General features: G+C 44.6%; 1 protein-coding gene across 3 annotated transcripts in view; it reads left to right on the top strand.

Moving 5' to 3' along the window:
- Positions 1-160: 160 nt before the first annotated feature.
- The window catches only part of PTCH1 (patched 1), a 65,882-nt gene continuing 55,769 nt past the window's right edge, over positions 161-10,273 (top strand). For 2 of the 3 annotated variants that reach the window (XM_042877481.1, XM_042877480.1), the window contains exons 1-2: positions 161-277; positions 1,149-1,341. The gene's annotated coding sequence lies outside the window, so the exon portion shown is untranslated. Of the gene's footprint in view, positions 278-1,148; positions 1,342-1,699; positions 1,776-10,273 lie in introns of those variants that run through there. The other variant, XM_042877482.1, reaches the window with a different exon arrangement.

Below are 10,273 nucleotides of genomic sequence, written 5' to 3'. Positions count from 1 at the left end.
CGGCGCTCCCCCGGACCCCCGGGCCCCGCCGCGGCCGCAGCTCGCTTGTCCCGCCCGCAGCGGCGGCGGCAACATGGCCTCGGCCGCTGACGCCTCGGAGCCAGAGAGCGGCAGCAGCACCGCGGGCGGCGGCGGCCACCCCGTTCGGGCGACGAGGAGTGCCGGCGGCCGGCGGCGGCGGAGCGGAGGGACCCGGCGTGCCGCGGCGCACGACCGGGAGTATCTGCAACGGCCGAGCTACTGCGACGCGGCGTTCGCCCTGGAGCAGATCGCAAAGGTGCATTCACTCTCTCCCTCTTTTTCCGGAGCTCGGCGCTGGCGCTGCGTTTGGCGGCGGGGGAGGGGGTGGTGTGTTTTCTCGCGGGGGTGGAAGGAGGAGATGGGAGCGCAGCGGCCACCAATAAAATGCTGGGAAAAAAGAGAGGGACGGCTGTGACTCTTCAGTGCGGGAGAGAGTGCCCTCCTTTCCCCCGTCCCGGCGTGGCTGCACCGGGCGGCCCCCCACGGCCGTGCTGCCTTTTCCCTTCCGCTCCGTCTCTGCGGTTCGCTACCGCCGTCTCCGGGTAGAGAGCTGTCGGCTGGCCCCTAGCACAGCCGTGCTTTTTGGGGCCGAAGCACGACTGCCCCGCAGTGGGGTCCCCGAGCGGAGGCAGCCCGTGCCGTTCTCTCCCTGCGGGCGGGGGCTCCCACCGGCACAGCCGGCCGGCCTCAGCTGCGCGCACGGGGCGCGGATTCGGGGCGCTGCGTTCCGGGAGCAGCTCGCCAGGTTTTGTACGGAGGGAAATGGAAAAATAAACCCATGTGGCTGTCCTCTTCCGTTCACAAACCCCGTAATGCGCGGATGGTCGCTCCGCTCCCTAACAGCTCGCACTGCGGCTGCACGCACTGGCAGCGAACCGTTCCTGATCCCGTGGCGTTGCCCACCACGTGGGTCCCGGAGCGCGGCTCGGGCCAGCGGAAAGCAGCATCGGGTGCAACTGCGCGGCGCTGCCGCCGGCACCCCGGCCGAGCCTCCAGGGGTGACTCCGCAGGGCAAGGGGCTTGCACGCCCCACGGCAGCGCCAGTCAGGGCCGCGGGGCGAAAGCTAAGGGCCTAGGGGTCCCTGCCCGTGGGGTCCATCGCTGACTGAACCGCGCTTGCCTTGCAGGGGAGAGCTACCGGGAGGAGAGCGCCGCTGTGGCTGCGGGCGAAGTTTCAGAGACTGCTCTTTAACCTGGGCTGCTACATTCAGAAAAACTGCGGCAAGTTCCTGGTGGTCGGCCTGCTGATATTCGGCGCGTTCGCGGTGGGACTACGGGCGGCCAACCTGGAGACCAACGTGGAGGAGCTGTGGGTAGAAGGTGAGTGAGGGGGCCCCCATCCCTCCCCGGCCCGAACCTTCCCACCGCCGTGCGCGGGGCTGAAGGCTGAGCGGGTAGCGCGCGGCGGTTGGGGCGGAGTGCGTCGGCCCCGGGCGGCGCGTACCACTTCCCCGCCCGCTGCGGGGGGAGGGTAGGAGGCGGGTCGCTCCCGTGGTGCGGGTGGGCAGCGGGACGGGGAGCCGCGCGGAGGGCTGCGGGTTTCCTTTGCGTGCAGCAGCGCGGCGAACGCCAGCGCTGCCGCCTTCTCGCGGGGGAGAGAGGGTCCGCGCCAGCGTCGGCGCCCCTCCGCCATCTTGGGAGTGCGTGCGCCCGGGGCGGGGGGAGGGGTCGGATTCGAGGAGCGCGGCGCGGGCGGCTGTGTGTGGTCCCGAGCTTGGACGGCGTTCAGCCGTGGGGGGAGCGGCTGTCTCAAGGTAAAACAAAACAAAACAAAAAAAAACCCCAGCAAAACTACAAGTAGAAAGGAAAAAAAAAAAAAAAATATTAAAGGCAGACTGCCGAAGTGACGCTGCCTTCAGGCACATCTCCGCGGTCCCGGTTCGGTGACCCTTGTCAAGACGTGAAGCCGTGGTGACCCGTGCCGAGGTCGGCCCCGCGCTGCCGTGTCTCCTTTCGGGGGAATGCTGTTGACTTAGCATCAGGTTCCTGCCGGCCGGTCTGAGATAACGGCAGGCGGAGCCCGCTGGCTGCGGCGGCTGCACTGGGTCTGTGTAAAAATCGCTCGCAGCAGAATTTGGCTTATAAAAGTTAATGAGAAGAGCTGCATAAATAATCGTTACTAAACAGTGCTCTGTGTGTGTAGAAGAGCCGTGCGCTGAGCCAAACACAGCCAAGCGCTGTTTTGGAAGTGGTCTGTAGCCTGTGGATGAATGATGGTGTGCAGCGCCAGGCTCTATCCCTGACCTGACAACCATAGTGGGGCCAGACCCAAGTTCATGGGCAGTGAACCCACGGCCAGTTTTCTATTATGGAAATGGTGTATAGCTGACGGAACTTCTTTTTGGTAGAAAAGCATGGTGAGACTGCTGCTCTGAGCAATGGCAACTGCAGGCACTGCCAGAGCCTCTCTTGCACACTTAGGGGTTGTCCTAGTCACTAGGACCCGCAAGCCCCCGTTACATTGCAAACAACTTTTTTTGGTTAATTTTTATTTGGTCATGTTCTTTCCGCCTCTGCTTTCATTTAAGTGTTTGGTAGATACTACTTGATCACAGTCCCATCCACTGTGCTTCGTTGTGGTATGCTGTGGGTTCTATTATGAGGAAGGACAATCCCATCTTAATGCCACTTGCTTTTCCCAGTAGTTTAGTAGCAAGAAACTGCTTGCTGGCAGCACCTACAGGACTGGTCCAGCAGCAAAAGTGCAGTTGTCAACGAAGAAATACGTTCTCCATAATAGCCGCTTAGTTCAGCTAGTGCACTGGTATCTTCATTATTTTCAGGGTTGGGAGAAGGGAGTCCCTTGTAAATAAATAAATAAGTAAGTAAAAATGAGCTGAAATTTATTTCTGAGCTTCTTATGGCCGAAGTGAACTCATTAGGCAGCTGGTTGTACAAAATTGACCTGTGTAATTTGAGTTTAGTTTTCATGTGAGAATTAAATAATGTAATATTAAAACTTAAATAAAGTTTAGAAACTTACTACTTACTTAATTTCTCAACTGCACAAAAAGGCAAGCTTATTACAATTGACATTAGTCATTCTGCGTTTAATTTAGCTTACAAGCTTCCTGTTCTAGCACTGTGACCGCTAACACGAGAAGTCTTGCTAAGCTGTGGAGGTTCTATAACAGTTCTGGTCATGAACAAGGGTATTACACAAATAAACCTAATGAATAGCAATTAAATGTTTAGACACAGAAACTGCAGGCAGAAGTATGTAGTGAGAATTTGAAATGGGAAAGGTACAGAGGGAGTGGTATGGAAAACACTCTTCTTGCATTGAAGGATTGGAGAGCAATGACTAAACTCACTTTTCTGAGCTCAGGACGCGCAGTCCTCACACCTTGAGCTTGTAGTTGTGTTACTCCCCGTTGAAGTTATTGTACTAAGGCAGCCCTTAGATCAGTTTTTCTTTTAATAGAAGCAGTGGCTTAATTGCACTTTTAACTAAAAATAGCGACCTCACTGTTGTCTTTACCTTTTGTTTAAAAAGAGTTTGAATGAATTGGGCAATGTTGGGCAAATGTGGTGTATTACTTGAAATACATTTCAAGTAATAATTGCAATGAAAGGAGTTTTGAATTGCTACTGAAGGTGGTTTTTTTTTTTTTTTTTTTTTTTTTTAAACAGCTATTACTGCTGAATAAATGGTCAGTATTTTCGTAAAGAGGCTGATTTTATATGGTGCATTTCTGAATACCATACAGGTGGAACATAATGAGGCACTGAAGTTTGCTCTAAAACTGCAACACAATTAAAAACAGGAAAGTGAAACTTGAACAAGTTTTAAGACCATCCACATTCCAAGATAAATGTTTCGTAGTCAGGGCCTGAAACTATTATGGCTGACATATTTACATAAGTAGTTCAGAAATGCATCTCCTAGGCAAACTTTCAAATAGAGAAGAAGCATCACAGATCTCCAAAACATTATTTCTTCAGTTTTCTTGTATTAGTCTTTCAGAATTTGCGCCAACACTCTTGGCCCTCTGTGAGCTTACTGATACCAAAGTAACAGGATTTCAGATTTCCGCTGAAATTCTTTCTTGGCACTAAGTGTTGCAGAGTAGCTTTATTTTATTTTGTTTTATTTTTAAAAAGTCAATTCTGCTCTGGCTGCTGTACAGAGCAGTTCATTTATTACTCTATGTCCCACAGTATGCTGTCAGTCTATGATCCTGTCTTGTAATCTGTTTCTGGCACCCTTGGTTGGGCCACATACCTTGCTCTCATTGGTAGGTCTGTCATCCCCAGTGCTGTTGTAGGATGCTCATTTTAGTTTCTTTAGCAAACAAATCCTGGACTGGCTTTTAAGTGCCAGTTCTGTTAGCTACAGTCTTTCAGGTTTAGTTGAACTGCTGTGTGTGGGTGTCCATGCATAAGGCAGTTGCAGAAACTGTTTAGCATCTTTATACATCTTACACCCTTGAGAGAACAAAAAGGGCTTTGCATTGATCTCCTTTAAGACTGAATTTTGTTTGACACAGACGTGGTTTTAGAAACATCCATTCATAACTAGGAAGTGTTCTGGATGGAAAAGAAATCATGCCCATAACTGGTTATGTTTTCCGCTACCACTTTAGTAAGAACTCTCAGAGCCTGGTGTGCGAACAGCAGTCACACATGTAAATTTACCGCATCTGCTTGTGAAAGAAGGTAGTTTTGTAACTCCTGAGAAGATTTTGTTGAGACTGAAATTTTGCTACTGAGTATCTTGAATGACAATGATTGGAACAGCTCCAACAGGAGAAAGTATCTCACTTTCATGTTGTTCCTTGATACTTCAATTTATAGCACCATTGACTTGGGATTTTTCTCACTTTTAAAATTCCTTTTCCTTCGTTGAAAGGTCAAAGATCATGGTGTTCTTTCCTTCCTTCCTTGCTTTCTGCAGTTTTTATTTTATGCTGGCTGTAGCTCAGTTGAACATTTTCCCCCTAAAGTAATTTTGTGTGTGCTAGTCCTCTTTGCAAAACTAAGGTCTAACATGAAGTGCCCTTTCTTCCAGCCAGTTGGAAGCAAGAGAGTGGGTGGTACAAGCAGACATAGGAAAACTGTTACAGTCTGCAGGGAAGAGGAAATGCCACAGTGGTCATGGAGAAGTTTCAGCACTGATGCTTGTGTATAGTTAAAAATAAATAAAGTGTATAGTTATTGTAAGTGAATTAGCACCAAATGTGTAGACTGATGAAAGTGAAGTTTTGAACTATGTGTAAAATTGTTTTCTTTCACTCTAAAGGGGAAAATAACAACTGACTACTGTTCTGTTTGTGACTGACTTGTCTTAAAATACAGTACTCTGCACATGGAATGTAAGAATTAGATGAAGAAGAGGGAAGTATGCAAGTGATGAAGGAACCAGCGTATTTCTGTCAGTTACCAGTTTGTTTAACCCAGCAAAACCAAATGCGGGTGGAGAAGAAAGTTATTCTTAAGTTCTGCCTAAGACATCAGTTAACTTTAGACCAGGATTATCTGGAGAAACGAAAAGGAGTAGTAGAGGAATGGATCCTTGAGGATTTGTTGTTTCAAAGAGGCAAATTTATGTGAGTCGGCTGAAGTAACGTTTGCTTTAATGTAGTAAGCAGAATTGACCCAGTCAATTGTAAGTCAGATCTTCCTTACACATGTACACTCATTTGCAGCAGCAGAGGAGTGTTGTTTAGATGTACTTGCCTTCTTGTCACTGCAGCAGTTACTTTGCTGTGAATTTAGGCAGGATTTTGGTTGGCTATGTGTATGTCTGGAGATGTGTTTCCTGTCACATAACCCAATCCTTTTGTTTCATATGGGCCCATGTGACATAAGACACTGCTGATCTCTGAATTCTGTCGCATAGTGTTATATGTCAGTTAGGGTGTGTAAGGGTTCGGTGAAAGATATTTACTCAGAAATTTCCAAGTTAACTGTTTCATTTGAATTGTAGTGAGGTGGGGGTCAGCCTCTTCTCCCAGGTAAGTAGTGACAGGATGAGAGGTAGTGGCCTGGAGTTGTGCTATAGGGGAAGTTCAGGGTGAGTATTAGGAAACGTTTCTTCTCTGGAGTGATGAGGTATTGGAAGAGGCTGCCCTGGAAGTTATTGGACTCACCTTCCGTGGAGGTGTTCAAAAATGGTGTGGATGTGGAACTGAGGGTCATTGCTAGAGGATGTGGTGCTGGTGGGCTGACAGTTCGACTAGATGATCTCAGAGGTCTTAATCATTAAATTTAATGGTTCTGTGATTGTACTATATGGTTTCTCAAATGCAAAAATAGTAGCGGTGTTTCCATATGACAGTTGAAGAATAGTTGTATATGCATTTGAAGAATATGTGTATGCTTTTTTGGAAGTTTACTGGCCAAAATGAAGTTGTTCTTCAATCCATACTTCTGTTTTGAAGATTAACATCAAATTCTAGTATTTAAGCTTAATATGATGCTTATGGGTAAATACAGCAGGACAGTGGGCATTATATTCCTGTGGAGTGAACTTGCTGTGTTTTTGTATATTGAGTTGTGTTGAGAAAAGACATTGGAAGATTTTAATTACATGGTTGTATGATTGTTGTCTTTAAAACAACTGTTGTTGAAATAAAAATCACTGAGGCTCTCTGTCAAGTTCCATCTTGACTACACTTCCACATCACTGCTGGTGCCCATTGTTGGAAGGCTTATACATCACAACCAAAAAAGAAGCTAGCTACAGTTTTTAAAATATTTTTGTCTTTGTTTTAATGAAGGTATTGCACATGGCCATTTTTGTGTCATCGAGAAGAAGGTGAAGGGAAAAATCCTGAACTCAGTGAACACACTGACAGAAGCTAGAATGACAGAAGCTGTGCTAAGGTTTACTCAGCCCCAGGGAACTAACAGAGGGCTCTTGCTCTACCTCTTCGAGGAAGTGCAAGAGGAGAGCCCTCTTCTGTAAATCTTGGAAACTACCTGGGTTGTAACTGCAAGGTCACATTGGTGCTTTCGCCTTTTAAACTTCAAAGACCTTTAATTTACTCAGGACTCTAGAAAATGCATCATTGTTATTCTTTCCAAAAGTAACAGGCTGCAGCTAATATGCCAGAATGTGCCCTGTAGATCCTTGTTTGGAAGAATCCATTCACTTCTCTGTTGAGATTTGTATTTGAACAGTGCAGTGCCTCACCTGCACCATTCCTCACTTCCTTTCTCTTGAGCTTTGAGTGACTTCTTGCTCCCTGTCATTTTGCCGGTAATGAACAGGGTGAGAGTAATTTCTGTGGTTCTGGAGAGCTTGGTGATTTCCATGCAGAAATGTTGGAATGAAATAGAGTAGTTGAAAGCCGCATTACTTTCATGTTGTTCACCATGCCACTGCAGCTGAGCTGGAACAAGGGGAATGTAGGTAAGCAGTAGAGCAGGTTCAGCTGTAGGGCTTTGCTGCTGTAGCTATGGTGCACTTCAGAGATACTGTAGAACAGAACAGAGCACTTCATTTGGGAAGGACCTACAGAGATCAAGTCCAACTACCTCAGCTCTTCAGGGCCAGCCAAAAGTTAAGATGTGTTTTTGAAGACGTTATCCAAATAGTGCTTGAACACTGATGAGCCTGTTCTACTATTTAACTGTCCTCACAGTAGGCAGTTTTTTCTCAAAGCTCATCTAAACCTCTCTTGAAGTACTGGTATGGATGAATGGTTTGCTGGTCTACAACTATCTTCCATTACCTGCTAAATAGACTGTCATTGGTTTTTGTTTGTTTGTCTTTTTTTTTTTTTTTTTTTTTTTTTTTTTTTTTGTGGAGAACAGACCTTCCTTTCTCATTGCTCGTCAGCAGATGCTGTGTTCAGACAGTGAAGTGAAAAAGTTATGAGTACTTAAACTTGCTTTCAGCAGAGAATGCATTAAGGGAAGATCCATCACCTCACCCTGACTCCCATTTATTTTCTTTTTTTTTTTTTTTTTTTTTTTTGTGTGTGTGTGTGTATGTGTGTTTTTGTTTTCTTTTTTTTAGTATGAGAAGAGTTCATCAGAGCCCTGTTACTAAACATCTGTGTACTCTACAGAAAGTAGTAATGTTAGATAGTGTGCGCATAACGGTTCTTGACCACACAACAGTTGCAAAAGCTGTTACACAAAAGTGAATGTTTCACTTACACATAACTATTAGGAGACTCCAAAGTATGACAGCTTCCAGATGTATGAAACGACCAATCCCTTTGTTTAGATTACACACCACAGCTGATGTCTAGATTAGTGCTGGCTGGACAAAGCTATGGGAGATTTGTCTGGTTTCCACAATACCATGTTTATATTTCATTTGTATTTCTCCTTCAAAGCTGACCTCCCTGTGACCTGTTGGAGTTCTGTCCACTAGAATGCTAGTTTTAATGTGTCTGCAACTGCTTTTCTTTTGGTGCCTAACAGAATGTGTTCTTATTTTGACACTTGGACATTTATATCCCTCTTTTTAAATTTCCCTTATGCAGTGAAATACACGCTTCAACCTATGATCATCCAAGTAAACTGCGCTTATAAAGTTTTCTGCCCACGGCTTGCTTGCTAAGAATATTTTGATTGGTTGAAGTAGTGTTTTGGTTATAAACGTCATGGGGCTGTCCCTTGTCAGGCATTTCTCTTGTCTTAAAAGTTCAGTGTTCCAGTCTCTGCACAGTGTTACTTCTCTGCACTTATGAAGGAATGGATATACATGGTTCTTGCTACTTTTCTTGGGGTTCAACAGGAGCAGGAGTATACAGTGCTTTACTGAAAAGTTAGTTCTTTTTGTCTATCATGCGGTTAGTTATACCAGTCATCCTTACTTACTTTCAGCTGACATCTGTCTTGTACAATGCAGGAGTTTGTATTTTGCTTGTACTTGTTAGTAATTCTACTTGGAAAAACCTGAATAAACCAGTATAACTTTTATGGCTAAGTGGTTCTTTTATAGTAAGAAGTGTCAGGGTTCAGAAAGATAAAGGTACAAAACCTTCACTAGTACTTACTGTGTGAGTTCCCGTTGTTGATTTACTGGAGTAGCAGATTCCTGAGATGGTGCCACTCCACGGAAAACTCAGCACTTTGGAGCGTGATTTCTGCATTGATAAGCAAAGTGGCCACCTTATTTTAGTGCCTTTGAAATCAAGGTCAGGAAAATGTTCTGCTCGTGTTTTGCATGATCTGTACTATTACAGCATGCCAAATAAGACTGATCAGTAGTGGGTACAAATAAGCTGTGCAGCATAGCTTATTTTTATCTACTAGTGTCGAGTTGAAATAATTGTGGCCCATTTTTCACTGCACTAAAAATACATGGAGTGGAATTGCAAGGAATAACTTTGATTTCAGAATTTAAAAATATTTTTTAATTTTTCTTTTCAGGATGAACTTAGATTTTTTTAAAAAAATAGGAAAATTTAATATCCATAAGAACAGTTTACTTGCTGTTTTTTTTCTGTTTTTTCATTCAGCATCTCCTCAGTTGGTATAAACATCCAGAATTTGACAGACAAATGTTTTCTGAAGTAAAAAGTCCTTCATAGCAACTGCTGACTATATATATACATATATATATATATAAATATATGTATATATATATATATACATATATATAAATATATGTATATATGTAAATAAATGTATATAAATATACATTTTGATGTATGGAGGATTTTAATTTTGGCTTTTTGAATGAATGTCTTGGCTTTAACTTCTGCTTGGTTTGGTGAAAGCTTAGTTATTGCAGTCCTTGAGCAAAATATATAAGAGGTAAGGGAATGAGCAGTACCATAACCAAACTTTTTCAGCCGAGGTGCTGCTCCTTTTGAGAATTGTGCTGAATTTAATTTCAGCTTTAAATGTACAAGTAATCATTGTATATTTAAAGCATGTGTGTAGAGCTTATGAGCAAGAAAAAGCTAGTATTTTTAAGGTATGTGTGCAGTGTTTTACATGCATGTACCTGAAGCTGGAACTCAGCCCTTAAGCTGTAATAGAGTTTTCATTTACTAACAGTAAGATGAATTAAAAGAAACAACCTTCTCTTGTTTACCTGTCTGATGCATTTCTGCTTTTCAGTCAGTTAAGTGCAACAAGCTAGAAATGATCAGTATTAAGTCAAGTTGTATGATTTTTTTTTTCACCCCCCTTAAATCATTGCTTAAGGGCTTCTGGTCCCTAGCTCAGGAATTCTGCCCAAAAATGCCAGATGTATTACACAGTCAAGGATTGCAATGTAAATAGTGTTCTGTGCCATGAGAGCAGGGTGGTCGTCCTCCTAGTTTAAAAAAAAAAAAAAACA

This window comes from Lagopus leucura, unplaced genomic scaffold (genome assembly GCF_019238085.1).
Source record: "Lagopus leucura isolate 7727_CA_CO unplaced genomic scaffold, USGS_WTPT01 Super-Scaffold_100018, whole genome shotgun sequence".
Classification (NCBI taxonomy): domain Eukaryota; kingdom Metazoa; phylum Chordata; class Aves; order Galliformes; family Phasianidae; genus Lagopus; species Lagopus leucura.
This window is presented reverse-complemented; position numbering and strand designations above follow the sequence as displayed.